The 9,756-nt window shown below is 38.1% G+C and overlaps 1 pseudogene; it reads left to right on the top strand.

Annotated features, from left to right (window-relative positions):
- The first annotated feature begins 7,459 nt into the window (after positions 1-7,459).
- On the top strand, positions 7,460-8,436 carry LOC128596411 (BRCA1-A complex subunit RAP80-like; annotated as a pseudogene).
- Positions 8,437-9,756: the final 1,320 nt, after the last annotated feature.

The following is a 9,756-nucleotide window of genomic DNA, read 5'->3' as shown; positions in this document are numbered from 1 at the left end:
CCCAGAGCACAGTGGGCCCAAGGAAGAGTGATTTCCTTCCCCAGGAACAGCCTCTCCACTCCTGTGTCCCCCAAAGCATATACATCTGGCTCTCCGGAAGCCTCACCTCCTCAGTTATGTATCATGCTGTACTGTTCCATAGGGTTGTATTTTTTCTTTCTCTATAAATTATGTGAAGCAAGGAACCATAACTAGTTTTTATATCCTGTGCATCTACTACACTGCATGACATAGAAACAGCCATTGAATATGCTTGGATAAATTATCCCAAACCCCCTAGGGGAAAAGTGCAATTGGAAACCTACCTGTACACTTGTACACATACATGATCATGCCCTGTCTTTCAAAGGCATGCATGTACAAATACACACACGCAAATGCACATGCACACACACACACATCTATCTACAGAGAAGGCTCTGAAAGTTGGGGTGGTAGACAGAACAACCAAAGCCTGGTAACATTAGACCATCTGATTAATTTTGATTCATTCAAAGGAAGAAAGGAAGGACATCTAATTACTGCAATGATGACAAACTAAACACACACAGCTACATTTGCTCTCTCCCAAAACCTCACTAATATTACCTCAAAGGCATTTTTAAATCATAAACTCTGAAGGACAAACAAAATTAAAAAGGCACAAGCAACACAATTTTAGAAGCCAGAGTGTTAACTTAGCAAACTTGAAAACGTTAAACCCTGAGCTGTAGTAGAAAAATCCAGCAGGTAAGCCAGTGTATACTAAGGGATGTCCAAAAGCTGAGGGGTTGACAGCACAAGGCAGGTCTGGAAGTAGGGATGAAATTGGAACTGAAAACAGAAGGAAAAGTCTAAGGTCTGCTTAGAAGCAGTGACTCTGAGAAACATACCTTGAATAAGAAAAATGAATCATAGAAGAATTACATACATAGTATGATACCATTCTTTTTTTTCCCAGATGAATATGAAGGTACAAATAGGTTACATTGTCTGCATGTGTTAGTTAAGGTCCCTATTGAAGTTGTGCCCCTCACCCAGGAGGTGTGCCATATACCCTTACATTGTGCCCATTAGGTGGGAGCACCTCTAATTCTCCTTTCTCCTCTCCTCTTCCCCCCGCCTCCTTCTCCCCTTCCTTCCAACTTAAATTGAGTTTTTCTCTTGTTATGGGTATGTATTAGTTTGTCTACTGGCTTCATATTAGCATTAAATACATTGGATACTGGCTCTTCCATTCTTGTGATACTTCTTTTTTCCTTTTTTTTTTATTATTATTATTTTTTTTTTTTGTAGAGACAGAGTCTCACTTTATGGCCCTCTGTAGAGTGCCGTGGCCTCACACAGCTCACAGCAACCTCCAACTCCTGGGCTTAAGCGATTCTCTTGCCTCAGCCTCCCGAGCAGCTGGGACTACAGGCACCCGCCACAACGCCCGGCTATTTTTTGGTTGCAGTTTGGCCGGGGCTGGGTTTGAACCCGCCACCCTCGGTATATGGGGCCGGCGCCTTACCGACTGAGCCACAGGCGCCGCCCTCTTGTGATATTTCTTTAAAGAGAATGTTCTCCAACTCTATCCAAGTTAATACAAAAGATACACAAAAGTACTTTTGTAGCTGAATAGTATTCCGTGGTATACATATACCACTGTTTATTAATCCATTCATGGGTTTATGGGCTCTTGGGTTGATTCCACACATAGTGATTATAAATTGAGCTTTGATAAATGATCTAATGCGAATATCCTTATGATAAAATTATGTTCTTTTCTTCTGGGTAGATGCCTAGTAATGGGATTGTGGGATCAAATAGGAAGTCTAATTTGAGTTCTTGGATTCTCCATACTTCTTTCCAAAGAGGCTGTATTAGTTTTCAGTCCCCCTAACAATGTAAAGGTGTTCCTTTCTCTCCACGTACTCATCAGCATCTGCAGCTTTCAGACTTTGTGATGTGAGCTATTCTCACTAGGACTAGGTAATATCTCAGGGTGATTTTGATTTGCATTTCTCTGATGATTAGGGATGATGAGCATTTTTTCATGTTGACCATTTGTCTGTCTTCTTCAGAGAAGGTTCTATTCATATCTCTTGCCCAGTGACAGGTGGCATTATTTGCTCTTTTTCTGTTGATTTATTTGAGTTCTCTGTGGCTTCTAGTTACAACCCTTTGTATGGTACCATTCTTAGAAAACAAAATCAAAAATATACATTGCTTGTTGATATACGCAAATATGATTAAACTATTTTTTCAAAAGCAGAGAGGCAATTAGCATAAAATTCATGATACTAAATACCTTTGTGAAGGAGGCAGGGAGATGGGAACGAGAAGCAGCACAGATACAGGTGCAAAAATATCTGAAATGTTCTTATTCTTAATTGATGTTCATTTTGTTAATATTCATAATTTACATGTGTGTTACTTGCATGTTTTGTACATAATAGTGATGTATTGTGTTCTGTGTAAATACTACATAATTTAAAAATAAAAACAGACAACCATGTGGGGCAGAGGGTGAGTGGAGGGTGGTGGAGAGAGGGGGGTATGGGGCATCGTTTAAGGAAAGGGTATGGATGTGGGGGTTGGAGGGCAGTGAGAATGGGTGACTGATGGGAGGTTATAGACAGAAGAGAGGTATCCCACACAGAGAAACTTCCTGGGTGCTCTGACTGAGAAAATGGAGATATTGTAGGAGGAGGGTTGGAGAGGAGCAGTGGGTCTGTGAAAGGGTTTCAGGAGAAGCCAGTGTTATCCAAGCCAGGAGAATCTGAGAGAGTTCACAGGATGAACACAGGGAAGGAATGTTTCAGAGTATGAGAAATGCCTGGATATGAGGGATCTCTGACCATTTGCCTGATTTTTGACAGTAATTATTGAGATCAGTGAGAATTGAGAGCTTGGAGGTGCCATGTTGAGGTAATTGCAAGCCACCGTCAAGCTTGTATGTGGGCCAAGCAGCAGTACAGAAAAAAATGAGACGTTTCCGTTTGAGGTCAGAATAGAGCTTTAGAGACCTGAAATTAGTCAAAAAGCAGTTTAGAGGTGAAGAAGGGGGGATGTGTGACTCTGGAGGTAAAAGGCAGCTGAGAGGTGAACAAGGGGGAATCTGTGACTGAGCGGTGCCCATATGAAAAACCGGAAATAGGAAAAGAAATGAGATTAAAAGGAGAATGTAATCAGAGAAAGGAGAAAGTCAGACTGGCCAGAAAAAATGGTGATCTAGGCCTCCGGGAGGGCACTGGACAGGTGAGCTTACCTCACAGAACTACTGAAAATGGTCTAGCCCACAGTAGGGCAATGGACAAGACTGGCTCATCCAGGCTAGTGTGGGGAGATCACCCAAACTCTCCAAGTATGACTTTGGTCAAAAGTAGGCCTGGACTCTGCACATGACCTTAACTAGCCAGAGGGGTCTAGGCCCACAGTGAGGCTGGGGAACCAGATGGAGCCCAGGCCTACAAGAGGGCATCGCCAAACACGAGGCAATGGGCGATCAGGGAAGCGAGGCCTCCACATGTGAAACCAGCCGGGGGTGGGGGTGGGGGTGGGGAGGTGGGGAGGAGAAGGAGGTAGCTGAACGGCTTTAAGAGACCCAGAGATGGAGGGAGAAGGAAAGAGAAGAGTAGAGGATGGGAAAAGAAGTTTTAAAAGTTTAGAAAAGGAGTCTTACATGAATGTTCATCTCACCATTAGATGGGGTGTAGGCAGGGTCAGAGAGGTTTCTCGTTTTCTTGCATCTCACCAGAAGAAGGGTCCATTTAGCTGGGTATGCTTCAGCCCCCCCAAAGGAGCTTATCCCCATCTGAATTTGGCACCAAATGAAAGGTTATAGAGCCAAAGGTGAAAGTTTACTCTGAGGCGTGAGATGAAAGGAAAACCAAGGCCTAGTTTGTGCAATTAATATAGTCTTATTCCACCTGGGTGCAGGTGGGGTAAGATTTCCAACAGGGCCGGGAAGAAATGCACCTGGGGTCTCACTCTTACTCAGGCTGGTCCTGAACTCCTGAGCTCAGGCCATCCACTGGCCTCGGCCTCCCAGAATGCTAGGATTATAGGCTTGAGCCACCACAACTGGCCTCATTTATTTATTTATTTATCTATTTATTTACTTAGCTATTGAGTTGTTTGAATTCCTTATATATTCTAGTTATTAATCCCTGTTTGATGGATAGTTTGCAAACATTTTCTCTTATTCTGTTGGTTGTCTATTTGCTTTAATTGTTCCCTTTTCTGTGCAAAAGATTTTCAGCATGATGTAATCTTAATTGTCTATTTTTGCTTTGGTCACCTGTGCTTTTGAAGACTTGTATAAGACAAATCCTTTTTGGCAGCAGGCCTGGAGTGTTTCCCTAATGTTTTCTTCTAGTAGTTTCATAGTTTTAGGGCTTAGATTCAAGTCTTTAATCTAAGATTTGACGTTTGTGTATGGTGTTCTTCTACCTATTGTTATCCAGTTTTCCCAGCACCATTTGCTAAAAGACTGTCCTTTCCCCATTGTAAACTCTTGGTAACTCTGTTGAAGATGAGTTGGTTTTAAGTGCATGGATTTACATCTTGGTTCTGTATTCTTTTCCATTGGTCTATGTGTCTATTTTTATGCCAGTACCATGCAATTTTGGTTACCATAGATTTGTAACAAATTTGAAGTCACATACTGTGATACCTCCAGCTTTGCTGTTTTTGCTCAGAATTGCTTTGCCTATTCATGGTCGTTGGTTATTTCATGTAAGTTTTAGGATTTTTTTTTTTCAATTTCTGTGAAGAATGTCATTAATATTTTGAAAGGGGTTACGGAATCTGTAACCCCTTGGGGTGGTATTGCTATTTTAACAATAAGTTTTCTTCCAATTCATGAGTTTGGCATTTATTTTCCCTATTTTTCTGTTATCTTCTTTTTTTTCATCAGAGTTTTGTAGTTTTCTTAATACAGATCTTTCTTTTATTTGGTTAGCTTGATTTGTAGGTATTTTATATCTTTTATAGCTATTGTAAATGGAATTTCTTTCTTTATTTCTTTTTCAGATTTGTTGTTACATATATACATGCTACTGATTTTTATAGGTTGATTTTGTATACTATAATTTTACCAAAGGCATTATCAGTTCTAACAGTTTTTTTTGTGAAGTCTTTAGGTTCTTCTAAGTATAAGATCATGGCATCTGTAAACAAGGAAAATTTGATTTCTTCCTCTCCAATTTGGATGTCCTTAATTTTATTCTTTTACATAATTATTCTGCCCAGGACTTCCAGTATTATGATGAATAAAAGCTGTGAAAGTGAGCATCCTTGTCTTGTTCCAGCCTTTAGAGGAAAGGCCTTCAATTTTTCCCCATTCACTATGGTGTTAGCTATGGGTTTGTCATAGATGTTCTTTATTATTTTGAGGTATGTTCCTCCTATACCCATTTCAATGAGGGTTTTTATCATAAAAGAATGTTGAATTTTATCAGATGCTTGATATGAAATCGTCATACAAATTTTGTTCTTGATTCTGTTTCTATGGTGTTTCACATTTATTGATTTGTATATGTCGAAACATCTTGCATCCCTGGGATAATTATAGGAATTCATCTTTTTAATGTCCTGCTGGATTCAGTTTACTAGTCTTTTGTTGAGAATTTTTGCATCAAGGCTCATTGTGAATATTGGCCTATGGTTTGCTTTTTTTGTTGTGTCTTTGTCTGGTTTTGATATCAGGGCAATGCTGGCCTTATAGAATGAGTTTGGAAGAATTCCTTCCTCTTTAATTTTCTGAGAGAGTTTGAGTAGGATTGGTAATATTTCTTCTTTAAATGTTTGATAGAATTGGCCAGTGAATCCGTCAGGCAGCTTCTGGGCTTTTCTCTGCTGGGAGGCTTTTTATTACAGATTCAATCTCATCGCCTGCTATTAGTCCATTGAGGTTTCTGTTTCTTCATGGTTCAATATGATAGGTTACATGTGTCCAGGAATTTATCAATTTCATCTAGGTTTCCTAATTTGTTGTGTATAATTGTTCCTAATAATCTGCAATGATCCTTTGTATTTCTGTGGTATCAGTTATAATGTCTCCTTTTTTATTTTTTGATATTATTTATTTGAAAATTTTTCTTCTTGGTTAGTCTAGCTAATGGTTGTTTGGTTATATCTTTTTAATAAAACAACTTTTCATTTCACTAATCTTTTGTATTTTTTTAGTTTCAATTTCATTTATTTCTGCTCTTTATTATTTCTTTCCTTCCACCAATTTTTGGGTTGTTTTGGTTTTGCTTTTCTATTTCCTTTAGATGCATCATTAAGTTGTTTATTTGAAATCTCTACTTTTTTGCTGTAGGTGTTTTTTGCTATATACTGCCATCTTAATAGTGTTGTTGTTATATTCCATAGATTTTGGTACATTTTGTTTCTATTTTTACTGTCTCAAGAAATTTTTTTATTTCCTTCTTAATTTCCTAAGAGATCTATTGGTCATTCAGGAGTATGTTGTTTAATTTCCGTGTATTTGTGGAATTTCAGAAGAGAAGTTCCTCTTATTATCAATTTCTAGTTTCTTCTTTTGTGGTCAGAAAAGATATTTGATAAGATTTCATTTCCCTTAAATTTGTTGAGATTTGTTTTGTGTCCTAATGCATGGTCTATCTTGAGGAATGTCCCTTGTGCTGATTAAAAGAAAGTATATTGTGCAACTGCAGATGAAATATTCTGCAAATGTGTGTTAGGTCCATTTATTCAAAAGTGCAGGTTAAATCCAGTATTTCTTTGTTAATTTTCTGTCTGGATCATCTGTGTAATGCTGACAGTGGAATGCTGCGGACTCCAATTATTTTTGCATTAGAGTCTATTATTTCCTTTAACTCTAATAATATTTGCTTCACATATAAGGAAGCTCCAGCATTGGGTGCATATGCATTTACGACTGTTATATCCTCTCGATGAACTGACTCCTTTATCGTCAAATAACAACCCTCTTTGTCTCTTTTTATAGTTTTTTACCTAAAGCCTATTTTATCTGATATAAATAAGGTACCCCTGCTTGCTTTTGGCTTCCCTTTGCCTGTAATTTATTTTTGCATCTCTCCACTTTTAGTCTATGTGTATATTTACAAATGAAGTGAGTTTCTTGTAGGTAGTGTATAGTTGAGTCAAATTCTTTTATCACTCAAAAGTCTGTGTCTTCTTCTCATGCATACCTGCCAGCCCCAGACTGCTGACATGCTTGCAACCCCCAGCGCCCCAGAGGAGTGGCAGGGTAGGGGCTTGATGCAACTGCTTGTGCTGACTGATAAAATGATGCTGTGGAGAAAGAAAAAAGTCAAAGAAGTCTCTGAATCTCACAACCTGGAGAAGAAGGACATAGAAACTATGAGATCTGTAAGTGTAAAGAGGAAGCATAGACTTGAGGAGGCATTGACTGTGATATCTGATAGTGATGGAGAGGGACCAAAGGAAGAGAATGGACTGCGGAAAATGAAGACAAAATATTCAAATAGAGCAAAGTGTTTGGATGAAAGAAAAATTGCTCCCTTCCCAAGGGCTATTTGTTGAAGAAACTTCTGAAGAAGGAAACTATGTACCTGTGAAAACCATTGCTGCTTTGACCAGTAAGAGAAGCTCAGAGTTTATACCAGACCATTCTGCAAAAGAAATCACTGTTTGTCTTAAGACATAGCTAAGTTCCCCTGAAATTCTTGACCTTGAAAGAGAAGTCTCCCCAGGTAGCAGAGAGACCTTGGATGAAGTAAGAATAATAATAGCAAATAAGGAGGTTGGTAATAAGGAAGATATCAAAAAGGAAATATCTGTTTCTCCCTCTTAATCCAGGACCAGGTATCCTGCCCACTCTATGACCAGGATTTCTCACCCACAAAGATAGAGTAACATGCCATGTACTGCAATGGTTTGACAGGGGCAAAATGCAGTATTGACTTGGAGACAAAAAGAGGCCAAGAGCAATAGCAAAAGTGACCATGGAACAACTGCTCAGACTTCCCTAGACATTGACAAGAATGAGAAGTGTTATCCCTGTAAATTCCTGGTCCCAGTCAGATAGTATCAGTGTCATATGGACTCTTCTTTCCATCTTGCCAGAGTGACCAAAGAGAAGGGCCTGGTCCTGAAGTGGTAGAGCATGCTCAACTGTAGAGGGAAAGTGGCAGCAGAGGCAAGGAACTCAAAGTAAAAAGGCCACAGTGAAGTAGGACATTATGAGCAGAAGACTGCAGATGTAGAGATAAAAACCAACTCTCCAGGGGTGGAAGAGGTAGGCTGCAGCAGAGACATGCAGAGTTCCTCGGGCATCTCAAATGAGTCTCCTTTTGAAATCTTTTGTTTCTATTTTAGAAGCCACAGATTGCTTAGTGAACTTTATAAAACAAATGTACTGTCCTGCCAGGTAGCTGGACATGAACCAAAGCTGGCAGAGGAAGATGGAGAAAATCCAGAAGTTTAAAGATTTTTGTCCGAAGGTTCACAAATCATTAGCAATAAGGGTAGGCCATGTTTATTAAGTCATAGAGGCCTCTAGTTCATTGTTGAGCAAGTTTTGGCCTTTCAGTTTCTACCACCAGCACCCCCTCAACATCCTCATTTTTATGTTTTCTATGATCTATACTGCAACTGTGTACAGTATTCTGTTTTATAACAGTCCATTTGAATTTACTTATAGTTAAAAGACAATTTAAATATATTACATTTTTATTAAAAAACTTTATCTTTTAGGTGAAGATTTAATTTGCTTACTTTCAAGATTATTGCTGATAGGTGAGGGTTTACTCCCATCATTTTGTTTATTATTTTCTGGTTATTTTGTAAAACCTGTGTTTTTTTTTTTTTTTTCTTTCTTATTATTTTCACTGAGGTTTGGTGGTTTTCTGTAGTGATAGGGTTTAGTTATTTTCTCTTTCTCTTTCAGATACTGAAATCGCTCAGTTTTAGCTTGTCTGGGAAAGACATTATTTTCCCCTTATTTCTGCAGGGTAGTTTTGCTGGGTATAGTGTTTTTGACTGACAATTTTTTTTCCTTTCAGCACTCCGAATATAACATCCCATTCTCTTGTGGTCTATATAGTTTCTGAGGATAAAGCTATTGTGCTTTTCCTTTGCTGTTTATAGAATTCTCTCTTTTGTCTTTGAGTTTTGATCATTTGATTACAATGTGCCTTAAGGAAGAACTTTTGGAGTTGAATCTACTTGAGGAGTTTTAAGCTTCCTAGGTCTAAATGTCCATATCTCTCCCTGGACTTGGGAATTTTTCATTTATTATTTCATTAAATATATTTTTGATGCCTTTCCCTTCACTACTTCTTCTGGGATTCCCAAAATACATTTTTTTTTTTTTTTTTTTACTTAATGGTGTTCCTTAAGTCTTGTAAGCTTTCTTTACCCTTTCCCCCACCCTTTTTGGATGATTTCAAATGACCTAACTTCTAGTTCAAAGAGTCCTTCTTTTGCTGGATCAAGTCTGATGTTGAAGCTCTCTATTGTAATTTTTATTTCATTCATTAAATTCTTCCACTGTAGGATTTCTGTTCAGTCATTTTTATGATTTCTATCTCTTTGTTGAATTTCTCATTCAACATATCGTGAATTTCTCAATTTTGTCTAATCATCTACTTGTATTTTTTTCATCTCATTGAATTTCTTTAAGATTACTATTTTGAATTTTTTTTGCAAACACTTCATTAATTTTCTTTTCTTTGGTGTCTTACTAGGAAATTATTATGTTCCTTTAGTAGTGTCATATTTAATATTTTCATGTATCTTATGTCTCTATATTGATGTCTGTTCATCTGGTAGAACAAT

Source organism: Nycticebus coucang, chromosome 10 (assembly GCF_027406575.1).
Source record: "Nycticebus coucang isolate mNycCou1 chromosome 10, mNycCou1.pri, whole genome shotgun sequence".
Lineage (NCBI taxonomy): Eukaryota > Metazoa > Chordata > Mammalia > Primates > Lorisidae > Nycticebus > Nycticebus coucang.
The sequence above is the reverse complement of the archived record's forward strand: the minus strand, read 5'-3'. Positions and strand labels throughout refer to the sequence as shown.